The following is a 21,836-nucleotide window of genomic DNA, read 5'->3' on the forward strand; positions in this document are numbered from 1 at the left end:
AAGTAAGATTAATGAATGATTCTGGGAAACAGGCAGAAAAATCTTGCCTCCTTGGTAACCAAGAAATCATCAAAAAAAATATTTCTAAGTGTTTCATTTGAGAATGTAAATCTAGATTCATCTATCCATGTGCACTGAAAAAAAAAAAAAAGAGCAATCTACAGAGAACAAGAATGAAAGTGACCTGCCTGAGGAGCCATCAAAAGAGATATCACAGACCTGAGAGGTAGAGCAAAAAACAAACACAAGAAAACCACATTGTTACTGTCTCCGCCTGCCACAGGTCCTTCTGAGGACCACCTGCACTTCCAGCTGGTTAGCTCTACAAAATGAATTCTGAATCTTTCCAATATTTTCTCAATTTTAGTTAAACTAATTTAGATGGGTTTCTTCTGTTCTTTGCAACCAGTTTCTCCAGATTATGACAGAAAGACTGACAAAGTGCAACCGTAACAGAATCTGTAACTGAGTTTTAACTGTGGATCTACAAGGTGTAGTTTTCCTAAGAATAAACCCAGGATAGCAATACTATTTCCCGTGGTTCCAGATAATAAAACTAGAGAGGAAGGCAGGAGTTGTATCCCTAAAGAATTAGAGAAGTAAGATAAGATCAGAAAATGCTAAAATGACTTTATAAAGGAAGAAAGGGAGAGAGGGAGTGAGAAGAGAGAAGTAGGGAAAAGTAGGTGTTCACTAGCTTTATAAAGAGCTGTTGTTGGAAATTTAAGACAGAAATTAAGATGTTTTCCTTTGAAGGATGAAAATGATAGCAGGAAGTGACATAGAGCGGATAGGGTTGTTTATACAATTGTTTACTTGTTGTTTTAATGTTTCAAATTAATTTAATATAGCTGATATGATTATATTTAAGTACTAATGGAAGGAGATATATTCTAAAGACTTCTTTTATTATACTAGGTGAAGAAGAAAATTTTGGAGTTGATATAATGAGGCATTTAGGTTCTTGGCAACATTTTGAAAATGTTCTATTTGATGTCTCTGTTTTCTCTGATAAGCAACCAACAAGTTAATTTGGCCAAAATATGTAGGGGCTCAATGGAAGGCTAGAATGAGAAGTTTGAGAACAAAACATGTAAAATGGCACCTATTTGAAACAGGAGAAAGAGAAGATCAGGAAAATATAATAAAATTCTTAGACAATCTTGAGGGTCTGGCCAGTAAGGTGTCCAACACCACTAATTTATGGTGACAATTACATGTTTGATTGTGTGGTACTTCCAACAATACTGTTCAGCCACTATGCAAGCATAAATATGTAAACAATTGGATTTGTTCAACATTGGGGTTTGTCTATGTGACAAACTGGTGGGCCTTACACATATGTAAGGAATTACTTGAAACTGTGCTTGATGAATTAACCTGATTTAAAGATACATGAAAATGGAAATGTATAAATAAAGTAAAAGTAGAGGGAGCTGTACTTGAATTCTTGATGAGGTAAAACCAATGAAAACAGAAATAATATAGCAGTTATTTATACTTTCTGACTTCTAGAAACCTTTTGAACACCTGTGTGATATTTGAGTACTTTCTGTCATATAAAGCCTGCTTAGCCAAGTTAGAAACTAACAAACTTCCCCAGAAAACTTTTCTACTGGAGTATAGGCATTTGAACTCAATCAGGGGCATCCTCTCAGAACACCCATATTAAGGAGTGGTCAGTGTGAGGAAGTAAGCAAGATGAATTCATTTTCCAGTGTCAGATCAACAAAGATGCCTGACTCTGCAGAGAATTGGCTGGAGTTTTGAAGTTCCAGTAAAACCAGGTACTAGCAACCATGAAGGTATTGAATAGTGGATCAGAAAATTTTTCACTACAGCAATCTCATATAGTCAAACACCATTTCTAAAAACTCTAGCATTTAGAATACCAGCTATGTCTCTCTGGCTTCCTTGAGCTATCTAGTATACTTCACTATTTCCCCTCCACTTAAACTATCCAAATCTGATTATTTTGTTGTCAATAAAGGACTCAAATGTATACTACTGAGTGAGGAAAAATGAAAGGATTAAAAATTAGGGTAAAAGAGCCAAATACTTCTGAGGGATTACTGGTCTAGAATATGGTCATGGAAATGGGTGACTAGAAAATGGAAGTCAGTAGAGATGAGGTGGCCAAAGGGACCAGACTGGATGCCAGCTCTTCCTGTAGAGATGTTGATATTACCATGAATCCTGTAAGAGGATAAGGGTAGAAGATGAAAGACAAAGGGTAAAATCCACAGATGACACAAAAAGCATAGCTCATTGCATATGTCCCAGAGAAGGAAAGTTACATAAAGGGTGAGGATAGATGGTTCAATCATGATCACATGGATCGAGAGCCTACCAACACCATCCCTAACCTTGTAATTTGGGGGTAAGATTTGTCATCTTATTCTGAAAGGAATGCAGGGGATGTGATGTCCTCTGAGAGCAATAACTTTCAAGTTAGAAGAGGAGCAAGGAAATCTCAGCAAAGAAATCAATGATGTAAGTTATTTATTAAAAATTAAGCAGTGTTTTCATAATGCATAATAAAAAAGCATGGAGGGGAAGGAAGAGTAAAATGACTGGGGATAGAAAATAAAAAGTAGAATCCACCTGAGAGAAAAAAAGGAATGTGTGATCCAGAACCAGAGGAACTTGCATTTTAGGTAGTGACCAAGGACAAAGAGTAGCGATTTTGTTGGCCAGAAGTAGGCGTGAGATTAATTTTCATTTCCACTGTCTCTTGGAAGAGACACTGATAGATGTTCAGTGTATGTTGTTGTGTAGACAAGGTGTGCACTTTTAGACTGAACATTTGTGTGCCCCTATAATGCACATGTTGAAATCCTAACCATCCCATATGATAGTATTGGAACATGAGGACTTTGGAAGGTGACCAGTTCTTGAGAGTGGAACCATTTGACTATGTATTTGTTTATGTATGTTGTGTTTCTCTACTGGCATTGAGTGAGGTGTGGTCATATCCATTTGAAGAGGTATGAGCCTATACTCTAAACCATATACAGTGCTGTAAATCAGTGTTACTGAAATAAAAAAAATACAATAACTTTTTAAAATAAAATAAATAAAAAGTTTAATAAAAAAAAGAAATCTCAAGGACCTCACCCCCCTGGCACCCTCCCCCACCTCAATGCACAGACAGACACAAGGCTGAGGCCCCAAGGTCTGAAAAATTTTAAAGTAAGGTGGGAGGCTGAAGGGAGTTAAAGAAAGAAGAGAACAGCCCACTGTGGGCTGGTATTTTGTTTTGTTTGTTTGTTGTTGTTGTTTTGATAGACAATATAGGAGCAAGGATGAAGCACAAGGAGTTAGGCAGTTGACTTATTTTATGAAATCTCGGGAGCGCTAAATGGAAATTATGTTCTATATCAGTCAGAGTAATACTCCATTAGAGACTCTTTAGTAAATAATTAGATAAATTTTCAAATGAAAAATACAATAAGGTGATAATAGTCAGCATGTAAATGTATTTTCCACTGACACTCAGTTGAAGGGAGAATTGCTGGAGTGATGACCCAGAGTAGGAGAGAGGAAATGGTATCTAGTACATGGATGGGAGGTTTGCCTTAGACACAGTACAGACATTTCTATGGCAGCGAGGCAGGAGACAGAGTATAAGAGGACAGAAGCTAGGATGTGGAAAAATGTATGTGTGCATGGCTCACACGTATTTGTAGCTTCTTGTAGCATCAATATTTTAAGATATGAATAAGAAATCAGGATAGTTAGCTGGGAGTAAAGATTGGGTTTTGAGTGTTAGAGGTTTGAGGACTGGGAAATGTGCATCTCCCACAATTTCCTAAAGATCATTAGATATTTCATCCAGAAATATAATTACTCAAAATTTAAAAAAGCATTTTACTCTATGATGTAATTCAGTGATTAACAACTATGAACCAGAAATTCAAGGAGTGCTTATCACAACATCAATGGAAAAGAAATATCCATTCTATTATTTTGGGGGTCTATACATATGTGTGTGTTTATAAATTTTCCACATTCCATGCTAGTATAAATATTCTTAGGTAATTTAGCTCTTGATTATAATTTACTACTAGACTCAAGTCCCTAAATTCATTAGACCATTGTGAAACTCCTCCCCCACAAAACAATGCAAGTGTACATTTATTTCATTGTATTTTTGTTAGGCTTACTATTTGACCTCAAACTTTACATAAAGCAAGTGAAATGGGACTCAAGCAGAAAATGGATAAAATAAAAGCCCAACAGAAATACTAAAGTACATCAGAAATACCAAAACTTCTCCTTTCTATATCCTCATTCAGATAATCTCCTGAGGCTAGTGAGTCTCAGTTTCATAGGATTTTATGTAACTGTAGCTACCTAAATACAGCACCAGCTTAGCACTCGACTTAGAGACCATAGAACTTGCACTACACCAATAAATGTCCATCTGGGCGATGTGGGATTTATGGGGAGAAAGGAGAAGAGCACTATTTCCACTCCAAACTCATTTCTGTATGTTTGCAGTTTTCACAATAAACATGTCTGACTTTTTAAATAAAAAAGCCAGTAAAGATCTGTTGTGTTTGTTTCTTGTAAAGAAGAAGGTCTTTCTCTGAGGAATCAATACACTCTACTAATTACAGCTCTGGATCAAACTGTCTACAATTGTAATCTGGACTGCGACTTCAATTTGTGTGACCTTGGACATGTTATTTAAGTACCTGATACATTCATTTGTTTATCTACAAATGAGATAAATGCTTGCCCACAGGATTTATGGAGTTAACATGTTAAATATATGAGTGCTTGGCATATAACATGCGTTTAATTAACGTTAGTTATTACCATGATTTCTTTATTGATGCTTTTCCATTTGTGTGGGGTTTTTTTAGTTTTAAGATCAATCTCCTCAAGTCTCATAATATTTTTTTTACTCCGCATAGTATCTTTTTTACTCTCGTGTATTTTACTACATATACTCATGTTCATTTTTCTATTCCTATGTCAGTGTGTTTTATACCATCTTCTCTTAACATTTAAGTTTTAAGTAGTTGTACTATTTTTACCCACCTATCATTTGAAAGTCTTTCCTGCATTTTGGGAATTCATATCTTACCAGTCCTGGGAAGAAGCATAGCAACCTGTCAATTAATTTAAAACAACCATAATGTTAAACAACCATGCTCATTTCCCAGCTTCCTTTGCAACTAGGGTATGACATATGTTATCCAGAATTGACCTATCAGATTTACCTGGCTCAGACCATGAGCAGGAGTTAGTGATACAAAGATGAGAGGTCATTGAAACTCCATTCCAGCATCTGTGAATGGGATCACCAGCAAAAACAGGTTTCCACTTGATTAGGGCAATGAGGAGATTGATGCCTTGATGCATAGCTGTAGAGGTCAGTTTCAGCAACAGTAGCAGCAATGTCTCCATAGGTGTTACTTGGGACATGCTTTCTGTCTGGTCCTGGCTAATTTCCTAGCTCTTACTTAATTTCCAAATCCTACTGTCTGTAATATTCCCATATCCCCTCTGTAAGTTCAATTTGCTTAAATCTGTCAGTTGTTTTCTGATCTTTGCAACTAATGGAACTTCACTCACACAATTTAATTTCATTTACTGTTACCTGGTTGGATGTATACTCCTCCAACCTGCCTTTTGTCCCAGCATCCTGGGAATATTTGATAGAGAAACAAGCGCTCTTATCCTGGATTTATACAAAGAAGTTAAATTAATAGAAGATATAGAAAATACTGTGTTATTTTCCTATTTCTGCTATAACAATTTACTATAAACTTAAGACAACACATAATTAGTCTGTTACAGATATGGAGGTAAGAAATCCAAACTGAATCTGAGAGGGCTAAAATTAAAGTGTTAGAAGAGTTTGTCTTCTGGGGCTCCAGGGAAGAGGTTCTTCCAACTTCTACAGGCTTCCAACTTCCTTGCTTCTTCTAACGTCTAGAGGTTGCCCACATTCCTTGTCTCACGCTATATCACTCAAATATCTTGCCATATGTACATGGCAAGATATACATATGCATACTTACATATTTATATGTGTATTTGGCAACAATAAATATCAGTATAAAACAATATAGCCCTATTAAAGTGTAGTAGCTTAGTTCACATATGAGAACATTCTCATGCCACACATGTACTTTAAGAAGAGGAAGAAACATTTCCTGATGATCTCATTGGGTGATCACATATTTGCCTCTACATATTAAAAGTCATTACCCTCACAGAACATGTCTTAATATTGGACAAATTGACTTTGCATCACTAAAGCAGTAGTTCTCTATTGCACTCTAGCCCAATCACTAACCATGTGATAGATTTTGCATTCCTTTAGACAGAGCTCCATACCTTTCTCCTCCTGAAGGTCCAGTGTCATTCTGTGAATTTGAAGACTGCCACATTTTCTTTCATTCCAGTGCATCAGGATATCTATAACCTGTCTTTATTCTTCTTTAAGCCTCACTCCTTTCCTTACTTTTGATTCTATCAATTCATGCATTTGTTTCTTTTCAACTGTTATTACAAGGTAACTTCTTGTTTCACTTCATGATAATTCTTTTGTTTTATCTAAAAATGTAGGTTGTCTTCAAATACTTGATAGGTGATCATATGATGAATAAATTGAAATTATTAAAAGTAGTTCTAAAAGAATTTGCAGAAAATAGTCCCTAAAAATTATGATGAAATAGATGTAGATTTATTTTAAAAAAGATTTTCACACAGTACGCTTTAGAGTATTATTTATTGGAAGTATTCACACAGAGCCTGGGTAGTATCCATCAAAAATAATGTTCTAAGTAGCAGAAATTCTATCACTAAATAAATTATTGGATCAAATAATCCCTCCAATTTTTTCCATCTCAAATTTGCCATAAGGCATATGTATTAAAATATTGGTTTTGCCTGTATTTGATGCTTATTTCATATTCCAATACCTTTTTAGATTGGTAGTTGGTTTTATGTTATATAAAAATAAATAAGGAAATAAAAGTATATCTTCAATATAGAAATAAAAATATAAGAAGAGAAGAGAGGGAAAATTTAATTAATATCTCTACTCAGTGACTAGAATGAAAAATTCTAATTTGAGATGTTCTATGAGAATGCCTATGAAAGTCGAGTTGCATTAATGAAAGCATTATGAATGTCTGTCCAATGTGCGCTAGCTAAGATTTTTATCTCTTATCTTGGGACAACTATACCATCAAGGCATGCACTTGCTGGGGCCAAATAATATATTTTGCAATGCCTGGGTATTAGCAAGTTTGTCCCTAAGAAAATGTGAGGTGCTTCATATTGAAACTCTAGCACAAAGAGCCAAATGCAACTAGGGAATTTAAGGGGAAAGAGCCAAAAAGAACAGATGGGCAGAAGATGCAACAAATTCTGTGATGGGGAAGCTTCTGCCAGAGATGCCACTATCAATGCTTGCACCCAGAAAGTCATGGCATTAACTTTTATTAAGGTAATTCTTGAGGTTATAGCTCATCATTATAATCGATATTATTCTACCATCATTTATTTTACTTAGAATGCTATTCTAGCAAACATGCCTGAATTTAATTAGGAAATTTAAGATTTGGGAACTTTCTAAGCCATGTATATTACTCAGAAGAATGAGTGAATTATTTGCTTGCCCAGAGTGTATATGGGTTCCATCTGGATCTGCTATGAAGTGTAGGATTAGATCTCTATAGGAAACATTATAGGGAATTTGGTATCTAGAAACTAAATTTCACTGGAGAAACCTACTTAAAGAAGAGAGCAAAGCTGGGTGTTTGGTTTCTGTAGAATAGAGTGGTCTCCCCTAACCCACCATTCCTGCATTCCTAACCCACCATTCACTACATTCCTCCCCTTGAGGAGGAATATATAGTCTCTAAAAAATTCCTCAGGTAAAATTAAAGAACATCCATCATTTTTTTTAACCTTGTACTAGGCATTTTATTTTCTATAACTTTTTTTTCACATTTTATGTAAATTTTATTTTTTATATTCCCCATACAATTACAGCCACCTTATTTTGACCCCAAGCCCTCCTTTCCCTGACCCCCACCCCCCATAGAGTGTCTCTGATTCATAGCTGCTTGTCGATTTTGATATTTTCTTTTTTATAGCTATTCTTTTTCCTGGTCCCTTATTTAAGTTTTCTAGATTCCTGCTATGAGTGAGACCATCCAGTATTTTCCTTTTTCTTCTGGCTTATTTTGCTGAGCATGCAATGCATTGCTGGTGGGAGTGCAAACTGGTCCAACCACTATGGAGAGCTGTGTGGAGATTTCTTCACCTACTAAACATAGAGCTTCCATGTGATCCAGCAATTCCACTCCTAGATATTTACCCAAAGGACAAAGAAACATCAATTCCAAAGAGCACCTGCACCCCTATGTTTATAGAAGCACTATTTACAATAGCTAAGCTTTGGAAACAACCCAAATGCCCAAAAATAGATGACTGGATCAAGAAGATGTGGTACATATACACCATGGAATATTACTCAGCATTCAAAAAAGATAAACACATGAAATTTGCAGCAACATGGATGGAGCTGGAAGGGATCATGCTCAGCAAAATAAGCATCCATCATTTTTAAGAACATTTCTGTTTTGGGAGTTCTATATGCTTTTAATCTGTTTCTTTCTCATGTTTTATTTCCTTCACAGCTTTTTAAAGTCAGAAAATAACTGAAGGTACCTCAAGACTCCTGATACAGTTTCTAATGCAAAGAAACCCCTCTAACAGCTCAGGTAATTAAAAGTGGATTCATTTCTTCCTAACAACTCTTCTTGAAAACATCTTTGTCTTGGGCCTCCCCAGTGGCGCAGCAGTTGAGTGCTGGGCTGCGAAGCTGCCTGCAGCCTGGGCAGTGCCGGTTTGATCCCCAGGGCACTGGGAGGGTCCCATATGGTGCACAGACCTCTCCTGCAGCGCCCACCCCTCCCCTCAGCAGTGTACTTCAGTCCTTCTGCCTGTTCTGCTCCCCGCTCTGGCTCTGGTGAATTCTCTCACCCTCCCGCACTTCTGACTGTACCCAGTGCATGTATAAATAAATAAATAAATCTTAAAAAAAATCTTTGGTCTCTCTTGCCAATCTACTAACATCCCTAATTTGTCTCTGAAATCTTCACCCCTACTCTCTCACTGCTGCTCTTCATGAAACCACCGCCATTTATTAGCAAGTAGCTTTTGTCTCTGTTCTCCTACCTTCTTGTTTTTCCAGTCCATATTCTCCCATAGGCCCAATTATGAATCACACAATCTCAAAAATAAGGCTGATAAAGAGAAAATAGGTTTGGGGGAAAGGTAGTCATCTGAGTAAACAAATTCTCAACAGTTACAAAACACTAGATGTGTTAGTCAGCTTTATCCATAACATCTGTTAATTTGTTTGAAAAATATTCAGTGTATATATCTCAGGAAATATTAGTCTATTGTAATAAATCAGTGAGGAAACAATGATCCATGACTTTGTATGACTTTACATTATAGCAGGAGAAGACTGATGATAAACTTCTATGGAGAAAAAAGAAAAGGTAGAGGTATTTAAGGGAAATTAAGATTTGGGGTAAGAGAGAGAATACAGAAATAGGGATACAAATAATGAATCATGGCCTCATTGACAATCGTGGTTGCTAGTGAGTAAAATAGGGAACTCTTCCAGACATTTGAATAGCCTCTCCCTATAGATCAAGTAGAACAAAGCTCACAAGAGTATCGAATCATTACATGGAACACAGTGGTGTAGAAAAGAACTTTCCTCAAAAAAACCCTTTCCCCATTCCCAATAAAAGTAGATAAAACTTGCAGATTCTATTAACAGGTACTGACAATTACAGGTACTAACTTCTTCCAGCTTACTGCTTAGCAGGTCACTCTGTGTGTGTGTGTGGGGTGTGTGTGTGTGTGTGTGTGTGTGTGTATCAGCTAATAACAGCTGATTACCACAGTCATAAAAATTATTTTCAGTGTTTTATTATTGAGATTATTATTACATTGACTGACTTCAGAATAATGTTTGGTGGTAAAAATAATTCATTTTTCAAAAGGAAAAATAATATAAACAGTAAGTGAACTTATTGAATAAGGGCCTCTAATATTCAGAATTCTAAAAGTCAGACTAATAACAAGTAAAATATAAAATGTATCAATAACATTCGTCTACTATTATACTCAACATCAATTATATAGTTTTAGGCAAAGATCATTCATTACATGGTATTGCTATTTGAATTTTCAAGCTTTACTTGTATTTGATTTATACATATTTTATGATTTTAATTTCCAGTTGTGTTAAAATCAATAAAATTTTACTTGCTAATGTATTTGTAGATTTTTAAAAAAGGTTTATTCTTTATGCATACAAGAACTGGGGTACAGGCCAGAGGTGCGGGGAGTGAGAGGATTCACCAGAGACAGAGTGGGGAGCAGAACAGGCTGATCTACTGAAATGCACTGCTGAGGGGAGCAGGGGTGAGACAGGAGAGGTCTGCTGCGCATGTCGGTTGCTCCCTGACCGGGGATGGAACTTGCGCTGCAGTGGCTGCAGATAGCTTCATAGTGCTGAGACTTTAACCACCGCGCCCCTATTTATAGATATTTTTTAAGATGGTGAGAATAATTATAAAGTCAACATGGAAAAAAATCTATTATTGAAAAAGAATTCTGTGTTTCATTATATGTGATAATCTGGATTTGTGCTGGGTCTTAATTATACACATAAACCTGCTTTTGATTGATAAGAAAAGATAATCAAAAAAATAATATATTGGTAATTTAGGAAACTGAGTGCATGTAGTGCTTATGGCTCTCCTAAATGTGGCACCTTGGAGGGAGAGTCAGGACAGCTCAGAGTCCAGAGGACCAGATCTGGCTGAATGAGGAAGAGAAAGGAGGAAGTAAAAAGAAATTTGGAATTCCCATAAACCCATCCCTGATGTTTCTGATTTCTTTACTCCCCATTTGTTATAACAACTACAAGAGACTTCTGATTCTAGGAACCAAATAACCACAACATACTTCAAGTACATGCAATACCAAGTTTCTTTTCACAGTGTGAAAGAGAGGAAATAAGTCTGCTGTTTTTATAGAAAAATCAGGGTTCCTAAACAACTAATTCATACATAAACTTTGGGGAAGTACCATAGTATGTAGTGTATATTAATTTTATGTTATTATTTATTAGGCAATATATGTATATATATTAAATATTAAAGCAATTGAAACATGTACGGACAAGAATGAAACAAGAATGCCTGCCTTTGAACATAAAAACAATTCTGTCTCCCTCCTGCTAATCCAAACATTCCATGAGGGACACACAGCATGTCATCAGACAACAGGAATCACTAAAATTATCATTGAGACAGGAAATCTCTAGTGGGGGGGGGGAGTCACTTTTGTTTCATATTGTGAGGATTTTCTAGATTATTTTTCCAATTCAGTGTTTTGCCTTGGGAGTAAGGGTTTGGACTCAGAAGCCTCTAACACTACCAGACTCTACCTTCAGACCCAGAAACCATGGTAACCAACGTACCACAGTGAAGGCAACTTCCTGTGTTGCTGTGTATTTTCTAGAGCTTTACAGCTGAGACTTGAAACATGCCTGTGCAGTCAGTCCCGGGCTTCTGCATGAGCTCCTTGCCTTTTACTGTATGATTGACATTGTAGTTTCTAGATGAATGGGCACATAAGGCAACTTTATGAAAAGAAGGGATTAATTTTATGCGGCTCTATTTTGCTATCATCATTATGTGACAAACTATGGTAGCACTCTCTACTTTATTATTTTAATTAAATTCCCAGGAGGCAGAGGAAAGTTAGGAGATGTGATGTTCTGAACATAAAAACAGATGCTTTTATTTTTTCTAAATGACATTTATATTTTTTTCATAAAGGAATATCCCAGAAATTATCTGTCTCATGAACTATAAATAAAAAATAGACTTCAGAATGGGGTGTGTGTGTGTGTGTGTGTGTGTGTGTGAAGAGGGTGGTAGAAAGTTTGAATTTTGTTAAATCAAACACCGTTGAAATGTAACCAGCAGCTTTATTATTTTGGACTTTGCAGTAAGAACAGATTCAGGAATCAGTTGTCCACCACATCACAGCTGTGTGATCTTAGACAAACTACTTATGACTTCCACCAAGTCCCAGTTTTATCATCTCTAAAAGGGGAATAACATACTTCCTATTACTTTGAACAAGTAGAAGGATTAAATAATTTCATGCATAAAATTCATAAATATACCTAGAATTCAGTGTTTCATAAATGTTAGCTATTATCATAATAATCATTCTTATATCATTATTGAACTGTTTGATATAAAATTGGATTTCAAAACTAAAACAAATATTCAAGACCAAAAAGTTAAACAAATAAATTGTAACAAAAAAAAGGAAGGAAGCAAGTACTCGATTGCTTCAAGTAATTTTAAAAATTATTGTTTTTCTCTTTTAACTAGACAGGATCTTAGATATCATTGAGTGTAAATTCCACATTTTGCAACTGTAGAGACCAGAAACAATGAGAGCCAGTGGTTAACCCAGCACTCTGGAGCTAGTTGTGGTATGGAGGCAGGTTAGGAGAGGTCAAGTTTCCTAATTCCTATCTTTTTCCGATCTATGTACTGTAATCCAGTATTAGAAGCTGATAAAGGGAATAGTTGGGGTGGGAGGTTAGCAAACTGCCTACAAAGGGTAATTTACAGTTTGGGCCATAAACTGTTACAAGAACCACTTCTCGTATAAAATGTAATACTTTTTAAAAGTAGCGATTCAGCCATGCATTGAAAGATGATGCAATGAAAAGTTTCATGCTGTTATCAGAAGACTTTGGGGAGATATATATATATATATATATATATATATATATATATATCTGCCACTACAAAGTATGAGACCACATAATTTGGTCTGATATTTCACTACTTTGTATATCAATCATATGGAAAAAACACCTGTCCTGCCAACATCACAATGCTGTGATCAAGAAATCGACATCCATGGGCAAGTGCCTGGTAAGCATTAATGTTCTAAACATAAGCAGTCATTTTTTAATGGAAACTATTTGTCTTGGCTCAAGATAGGAAGTGGCTGAGGGACTGCAGATGAGGAAAGACAAAGAAGGGAAGCAGGAAGTTAGTGCTTAAAAGTCATCCTCAGGGGGCCTCCCCGGTGGCGCAGCGGTTGAGCACTGGGTTGCGAGGCTGCCCGCGGCCTCTGTGGCGCCGGTTCGATCCCTGGCTGCTCCCCGGCCACCGGAGACCTCTCCTGCCGCCCGCTGCTCCCCTCAGCAGTGTACTTCGGTCCTTCTGCCTGCTCTGCTCCCCACTCTGGCTCTGGTGAATTCTCTCACCCTCCCGCGCTTCTGACTGTACCCAGTGCATGTATAAACAAAACAAACAAACAAATATAATGAATAAATAAAAACATGCCTCTATAAAAAAAAAAAAAAAAGTCATCCTCAGGGCAAACCTGAGACCAAACTCAAACACCTTACCAGAGCAGGTTAGAACCTTCTCTAGTTACATAGAAAATCAAGCAACTGTTTTCCCTTAAAAATGGTTGTTCTAGTCCATCTGTTGGAGTAGAATCATCTAAACCATAATGGTTGTTCTAACTCCTCACTTCCCCAACGCCAAAACAGAGCAATCATTCAGACTTTACAATCCTTCTAAAGATAGACAATTAATACCTGACAATACACACACACACACACACACACACACAAACACACACACTTCTCCTTATCTCCTCCTTTTTCCCTCACACTTGTGCTTGTGTCAGTAAATCCTGTCTAGCCCTCTAGCCCTCTTCCTCAACATTCTCTCCCTCCCCATTTCACAGTTCTCATCATTTCTCATTTGGAACCTTCCTGCCACACAGATCTTCCAGCCTCCAAACATGTCCCTAAAACAGCCCAACTTTTAGTCACAGGCTGATAGCTCTAAAATATAAATCTGTACATGTCACTTAGGTCAGTTTTTTGGAGAACACCACTCTCTACGTCCTTTTTCTGTTTTGTTTCCTCTGCCTCGAATATCCATGAGAAAAGTTTTGATGAAGAGAAAACAATTTCTTACTTTAACATTTGTAGGAGTGAATTAAGGAATTAAGTTCATCAACTGTTTCTATTTCTAAGCAGACCTGCCTTTTATTTAGCATACCATGAGACCCTCTCAAAAATACTTCAATGCTGCTCTCATAATCGAGGGTGGTATTTGGAATAAAAAGCTTCCAAACCAAGTATGAATTTTGAATAGGATGTGGTATGAATTTTGAATAGGATGTGGTAAATAGAATTTAAAAATGGTCTCAAATTCCCCAGTCCATATCATTCATACACTATCTCAGTGATTTAGTCAAACATGAATCTAGATTCTGCTGTGAAGGGTACTTACTCAACCTTAAGATAAGGAGATTAGCAGATGGATTTGATCTAATCACACTAACCCTTTAAAAACAGCTTTTTCTTTAGCAAGTGTCATTTGAAGGTGTCAAGGATTCAAGGCCTAGGAAGGATTCAGTTGACATATCATAACTGGCTCAAAGACAGAGAGAACCATTTAGCAAGAAATACAGGTGACATTGAGGAAATCAGAGCAGCCACCAGCTGACAGACACATGGGAATGGGAATCTTAGTTCCATAACTAAAAGGAACTAAATTTTGCCAATGGTAAAAATAACATTGGAAGAGAATTTTCCTCCTTAGTTTTCAGATGAGAACTCTCCCAAGCTACCATCTTGGTTTTGGCTGAGATTCCTGCCATGCCACATTAGACTTCTGACCTACAAATGTGTGAGCTCATAAATTGGAGCCGTATAATTCACTGAACCTAGTAACTCTATTCCCAGAAGTAGAAAACTAATATAAGAAGCTTGTTAGTATATTGAAACAACTGTTCTCTATTATTCTTTCCTTAACACCCTTCTCTTTTCTCTTGCACCTGGTTTAGAGAGCCCTTATTTTTATCATATTAATTGAAAGTGATATTTTTACTTATTAATGAGCTTGTTTTCAACATGTCAGAAGTGACCCCTGACAAAACCAATAGGATTTCCATGAGCACACATAGCTCCTTGGTCTCCACCATACCAGTACCCATTACTTCCCAACTCTGAACCCAGAGAGAGTACAAATCGTGTTCATGGTGAAGCCAGAAACTATTAAGAAATATCCCCAAGTAACACAGTAAACAAATGATAGAACCTGGACTTAAACATCAAGCTAAATTTAAATCCAGTTCTATCCCTAATTAATCATTTCAACATGTGTAGATTGCTTTTTCTGGATCTATAACAGTGATTCTCAACTCCACTGCACATTAGATTCACCTGGGAACTTAAAATAGCTTGACGGCTAGCCATCACCCAAGCTAATTTAATTGAGTTACCCGATGTTCTTCCAGGCATCAGTATCTTCAAAGTTTCCAGCTGATTACAATGTACAACCAAATTTGAAAACTAGTGGTTTATGAAAGAGGAGCCAGTCTACATGATACCAAAGGTTTCTACGAGCTCTAATATCTATCTATGATTAATTAACAGAAATATAAATTCCTAAGCATGTTTTTAATTTGATGGGGCCAGTTACTACTTAAGGTTACAATTTACTACATCTGTTCTTGTCCAAGTTGGCATAGTTTCAAGGCAGAGGACATATCACTTTATTATCTTAGCAAACAACTTAATAGGAAACTTTGAATATAAAATTAACCTTTTATGTAACTGATTTTGAGTAGGATAGAATCCAGAACAGAAATTAACATATAATTGTTTGATAGGGACAGAGCAGGGGAAGAAAGAAAGAAAAAGTTATATAAAATAACATATAATATACATTAATATAAAATATATAATTATATGTTTACTATGAATAATTTATAAGTATATAATGTATAGTTATAATTAGCCAATATTATTCACATATAAATATTTAATAAAATGTTAAACAAAATATATATAATTTTATACAATTTCTTGCTATTACTTTTTTGCTCATCTATATGAAGAGTGAGAGAAAGAAGGAAAGGAAGAAAGAGAGAGAAGAGAAATTGGAAGCTAGAGAAATAACAAATAATATATTTCTGATAGTGACTGGAAAGCCTTTCAATGCTGAGAACAGTAGCTGCTCAGGTGCCCATTTTGCAAAACTTTTCATAAATTTGACTGTCACATGAAAAGTCTTGTGGGAATAGGAATGTTTTAGGGATATTAAGGGAAAATTAGCTTAGTAGGCACAAAACAGAGAGCAGAAAACAACTCCATGAAGGGAAACACAATTGAAATTAAGAGTACAGGAATACAAAATTGACCCAAAACATTGTGAGAAATGATGTCCTCTGAAATTCCCAGGAATCTTGCGAGAGCATGCATGTAGATTGAAGCTTCTAAGACTTATTGTCACTCCTTCTGGTGCTTCTGTATCTTAATCTATAAAATGGATTCAATAATGGGGCCCACTTTATAGGTTTACTTGGAGATGACATAATTTGTTATAAATCACTAGAAGTAATGTTTGGCACATGGCATTATATAAATATTTGCTAACTAAAAATAAATACAATAAAATTAATGGCAAGAGATAGTTAAAACAACATGGTATTGGCAGAGGCCTAGATAAATCAATGCAAGAACTCAAATCTATACATGGATTTGGAGCTATGTGAGCAGTGTGTGGTGAATCACATTCCACCTCATTGAAGAAAGAATGGAGCATACAATGATTGGTAAATACTTTCGCTCTGATTTTTCTCCCCATTTCTCAGTGAGCCAAAGCCATGAAAAGGAGGTGATGAACTCACATTTATCTCACTTTTTCCTTCTCTCCCTCATTGCTCTATCTAAACAATTTATAGGTATAATTCAACATATGGACTGTGATCTATAAACCAGCAAGCTGCCTATTTCAACATTATATTCTTCACCTCCTTCCTTTGTATGGCATTGAGAAGTTGTCACGATTGTATCTTTCGAATTGTAAAACTGCTTTAGACATAATTAACACATGGTTACCTCAAGACACAGTGGTCTACATGATATATCCCAGGTTTAGAGGTTCTTAGTGTGTTCAATATTCAGATGTTTTAGTGTAAGCAGTAAACCTCTTCCTTACACGGCCTTGCCTTTTCTTGGTGGGGAGTGTAAGCCATTAACTGAGCAGTTCAGTGGGTCACACCTTTCTGGGGCTGCAGACTCTCAGGTAAGCAGGGTTAGTGGCGCTCTGAAAGATATGCCCCAAACTTATGCATTTCTCAGCTGTAACAGCAGTAATGGGAGGCCGAGTGGGAAGTACGATGAAGATGTTGGTATGTACGTAAGCAACTCTTGAGGCTGCTGCGTTGTATTTAGAGAATGACTACATATATTCATTGCCAAAGACAATACTGTGTCTCACCTTTCTCAATATCTCCCCACCCTCGCCCAGGTAATTCTACTTGACTGTCTAGATAAACTTAATACTAAATGTTCCTTTCCATCGGCACATATGAGGTTGCAATTAATAGGTGTCTTCATCTCCCCTGGCCTCTTAGAGTGCCCAGCTGAACAAATGTGGGATTGCTACCTGCTCTTGGAACACCTCTGGGGAAGACGCTTCTTACATATAAATGAGATACTCTCTAATGCTATGATCTCAAAAATATGTTCCTCTCTTTCCTTGGTTCACAATTTACTGCAGCTAATAATTGAGATATCAACAGTTTCCACAAAAGCTTGTGCTTAGTCTTTCCCAGTGCAATGGACTCAATACTGCCCCCCCCAAAAAAAAATTCATATGTTGACACCTAATGCCTAATGTTATAGTATTTGGAGATGGGGCCTTTGGGAAACAACTGGGTCACAAGAGGGATCAATGACCCCAATTTAAAAAGACAGGCAAAAGATGAGCTCTCTTGGTCAGGTGAACACACAACAAAAAGGTGGTTGAGTACAAACTGTTATCAGATAGCTTATCTATGGGCACATTGATCATGGATTCCCAGCCTCCACAACTAGGCAAAATAAATACTTGTTGTCTAGGCCACCCAGTCTATGGGGAATTCTCTGTGTGATAGCAGCTGGGATGGACTAACACACCTAGTTACCTTGAATGGGTATTAAGGAGGATACCCAGTTTCTGATATCAGGCAGGTTTCTGAATGCTAATGTCATTCTTGTTTATCTTGGAGTGCACAAACAGGCATGCCTAGATTCTGCCTGTGAAGTGGCCTTGCAGCACTGTGACAGCAATAACAAGAATTGTAACCCCACCAGGGAACTCCACTCACAGGTTGTGGTAGAACTAATACTCTTTATCTCTGCTAATCTAAAGCATGTGCTGCTCCCTGCTTGCCTCTTCTACCTAAAATTCCAAAACCTCCTTCAAACTGATAGTCCTTCTCATACGGCATTCATTACCCAGTTGCTACTACATTTGATCTTTTGCTTTTTCAATAATGGGTACTATTTCCTTCTATATTTCCTGTCTATCCTTAGCCCCTACCCAATAAATAGTGACCTCCCTTTAGTTCATTGAATACTTAGAGAACTTTCTTTTCTTGACATGCCTTGCTGTAGGTCAGCTATTTCCTATAGATGCTCAATATTGTTTAATGTTAAAATAGTCAGAGAAACAATGAAGAGTTCTAAGACAAGAGTTTATGAGGCAGAGATACTTTGCCTTGTCCTGTGCTAAGTTCTATCTGTGATTCATAGGTGACAGAAAAGTTATTAAGCAATGATGCCTGTAATTAGATCCTGAGGGCAGAGCCCTAGGGAATAAAATTAGTTCCCGTGTAAAAGAAACCCCAGAGAGCTTCCTAGCTCTCTTTCTGTCACGGGAGGATATATGAACAAGTATGCAGTCTGCAGTTCTGAAGTGGCTCTTCACTAGCACCAACTACACTGGCACCCTGATCTCAGATTTCCCGACTTCAGAACAGTGAGAAATAAGTTATTATTGCTTATAAGTCCCCCAGTATGGCATTTTGTGATAGTAGCTCAAACTGACAGATATTTCAAAATTAAAGTACATAAAAAAGTCAAGGAGGGCCTCCCTGGTGGCACAGTGGGTTAAGCACAGCGCTGTGAAGCTGGCAGCAGCCTCTCCAGCGCGGGTTCGATTCCCGGACGGCCAGGGAGAAACCCACATAGTACAGCAGACCTCTCCTGTCTCACCTGCTGCTCCCCTCAGCAGTCCATCTGCCTATTCTGCTACCCGCTCTATCTCTGGTGAATTCTTGCACCCTCCCATGCCTCTGGCCTCTACTCCAATTCTTGTATAAATAAATAAATCTTATTTTAAAAAAAAGTCAAGAAGGACACGGAACTAGGAACTGTCCTGTCTGAAATGGAAAGTAGGGTAGGCATGGGGGACTAGTGGAAATCATAGGGTGAGATGAAGCATTGGTGCCAGGTTCAAACTGTCAGAATTGGACACTGTTGTGGTCTTCTTCTGCCCAGCCTGCAGATTCTCTTCTTCATGGTACCATGTCTTCCTCCCTTTCTCACGTCATCCTGGGAGCAGATTTGCAGCAACTCCAAGGTCCCTTCCTTTCTCAAAATAAATGCTGTATTGAGAGGACTGTATACATTTGACTTGCCCCTGGTAAGGAAAAGATGAGAAATATGTCTGTCAAAGAGACAGAAAGGGGGCTGTGCTGAAGACCTGAGTGGAAGAACACAGGAAACACTTCAGCAAGTTTGGCAAGCATGTGAGAGCAGTGGGAGGGTAAACTGAGGTGGTAGGAATAAAGATTTCTTAGAAATGCTGTAGGAAGATTAGGCTATGATTTATAGGACGGAATATAATGGGAAGAGAGCGAGGCTGAAAGAAACAACAACCAATTCCGCAGCAGTCAGGCTTCCCAGCCACAGTCATGAGGACAGAAAGGTGGAAAGATAATCACGATTCATAAACAAAGGCATGGAATTTAGCAACTTATTTGAAATTAAGGCAAAGGGAGATGAGGTTGAGCAATCAATACAAGAAATGATATGCAAAAAATGGTATTTGTGAGGAATTTTTGATAAAGGTCAGGAAAGATCACCTTCTCCCTGCCAAGTCCCAAATTAATGCATATTAAAGGCTCAAAACATCAACAGATGAATATCAGCCTGAAGAGTTTTCCAACAACGTCCCTTTATTTTCAACTCAAAATGACATGAGGTAATGAATTACCCCAACTTGATCCTCGCCCCTTTGTTGGTGAAAACTTTCTTTGACCTCTTAAATGACAGAGGTCAGTGGGAACGGGCCCACCAACATACTGCCTCCCAGCATCAAGTTTTTACTCTGCTTTTCCTCCCTGACAAGAGAACTGACATCTTCATTTATACCCCCAAATAACCCACACTGACGATATCTAGTTCTATTTCTCTTCTTATTTGGAACCCGCAATGTCAAACATACTCTACAGACTAACAGAGACAAAGAAGCAACAGGACACACAGTAAGAGGCAATGGCTAAGGAACACCTCCTCCTTCCCTTCCCTCCTGGGTTGAAACTGATAGATTAAGCCCAACCTTGCTGTAAGAAAAAAAAAAAAAAGTCTCCTATCAAGCCATCCATTCTCAAATGAAGGAGGCCTTATCATATAGTAAAATGCTCCAAAGTCTTCCTCCCCAATCCTATTTCTAGGATTGCCCCAGGGTACAAAGCATAGTAGGTGCTTGGTATTTCTGTATCAGTCATAATTAGAGCTCATAAAGGGTGTATAACTTTTTATTGCATTTATGTGTGATTTCTCAGGGGAGCACCTTTATGCTAGTTGTAAAGATGGAGAAGCTGTTACCAGAATTCCCAGTCTCAGTTCCCTTTAGCCAACAAGAGCAGGGTTTTCAGAAGGGTTTACAGTCCCATTAGAAGAATGTTGGGGTGTTTAACTAGAGTCACAAAGAAATGGAAGGGGGAGTGGGCGAAGGTCAGATGCCTGTCTTTGCAACACAAGCTATGCATACAAAAACGGGGGTGTAGGCCAAAGGTGTGGGGGGTGAGAGGATTCACCAGAGACAGAGTGGGGAGCAGAACAGGTGCATCTACTGAAACACACTGCTGAGGGGAGCAGTGAGCGAGACAGGAGTGGTCTACTGTGCCATGTGGGTTAGCAATCTGGCCAGGATCAAACTCATGTTGCAGTTGCAGGCAGTAGCTTGATAGTGCTGAGACTTTAACCCCTGTGCCACCAAGGAGGTCCATTCTGACATTATATTTGCAAAATTCTCTCCTGGCTTTTGTTTTGAAGTGAGATCTTCTGTCGTAGGAATACAAGGAGAAGGGGAAAAAGAGGGTAGTTAAACATATAAATTAAGGTTTGTTAAACTTAAAGGAGGAGGAGAGTATGTCTCGCCCAGAGAGGGAGGACATATATTTCACGGCCCTATCAAAGTCAGTGTTCAGGCTGGATCTCAGCATAGTTTAGAGCTAATAAGTAACAGTCTGGAGTTAAGTATTCTGATTCCTAATATTTTTTTCCTTCTTTTTCTTGTTATAACCAAGGCACTCTTTTCTTTTCTCCTATAGAAACTTCTGGCCTTCTATTTACTTGAAATGAGATTAAGGGCCAAGACTTTTCACCAGTGTCAAGGAATTGGTCCAGATTTCCATCATGCTATTCTCTCTTTAATCAAGCCCGTGGCTATTGTTTCATCAGGTTAAATTAGGATATATTCCAGGTTTTATTTTTATTTGCAAAGTATATGGGTGAACTACAGGGGATTTACTCTTCACAAAGATATCCAGTATAGCCTCTGCACTGCCCAGCAACAGACTGCAAGATTAATTGAGCCCCTGGGTTGTTCTTTTTGTTTTGCTTTGTTTTTAAGTGTTCTTAGTTTATAGAAATTTTAAAA

Source organism: Talpa europaea, assembly GCF_964194135.1.
Source record: "Talpa europaea genome assembly, chromosome: 2".
In the NCBI taxonomy this organism is placed as follows: Eukaryota; Metazoa; Chordata; class Mammalia; order Eulipotyphla; family Talpidae; genus Talpa; species Talpa europaea.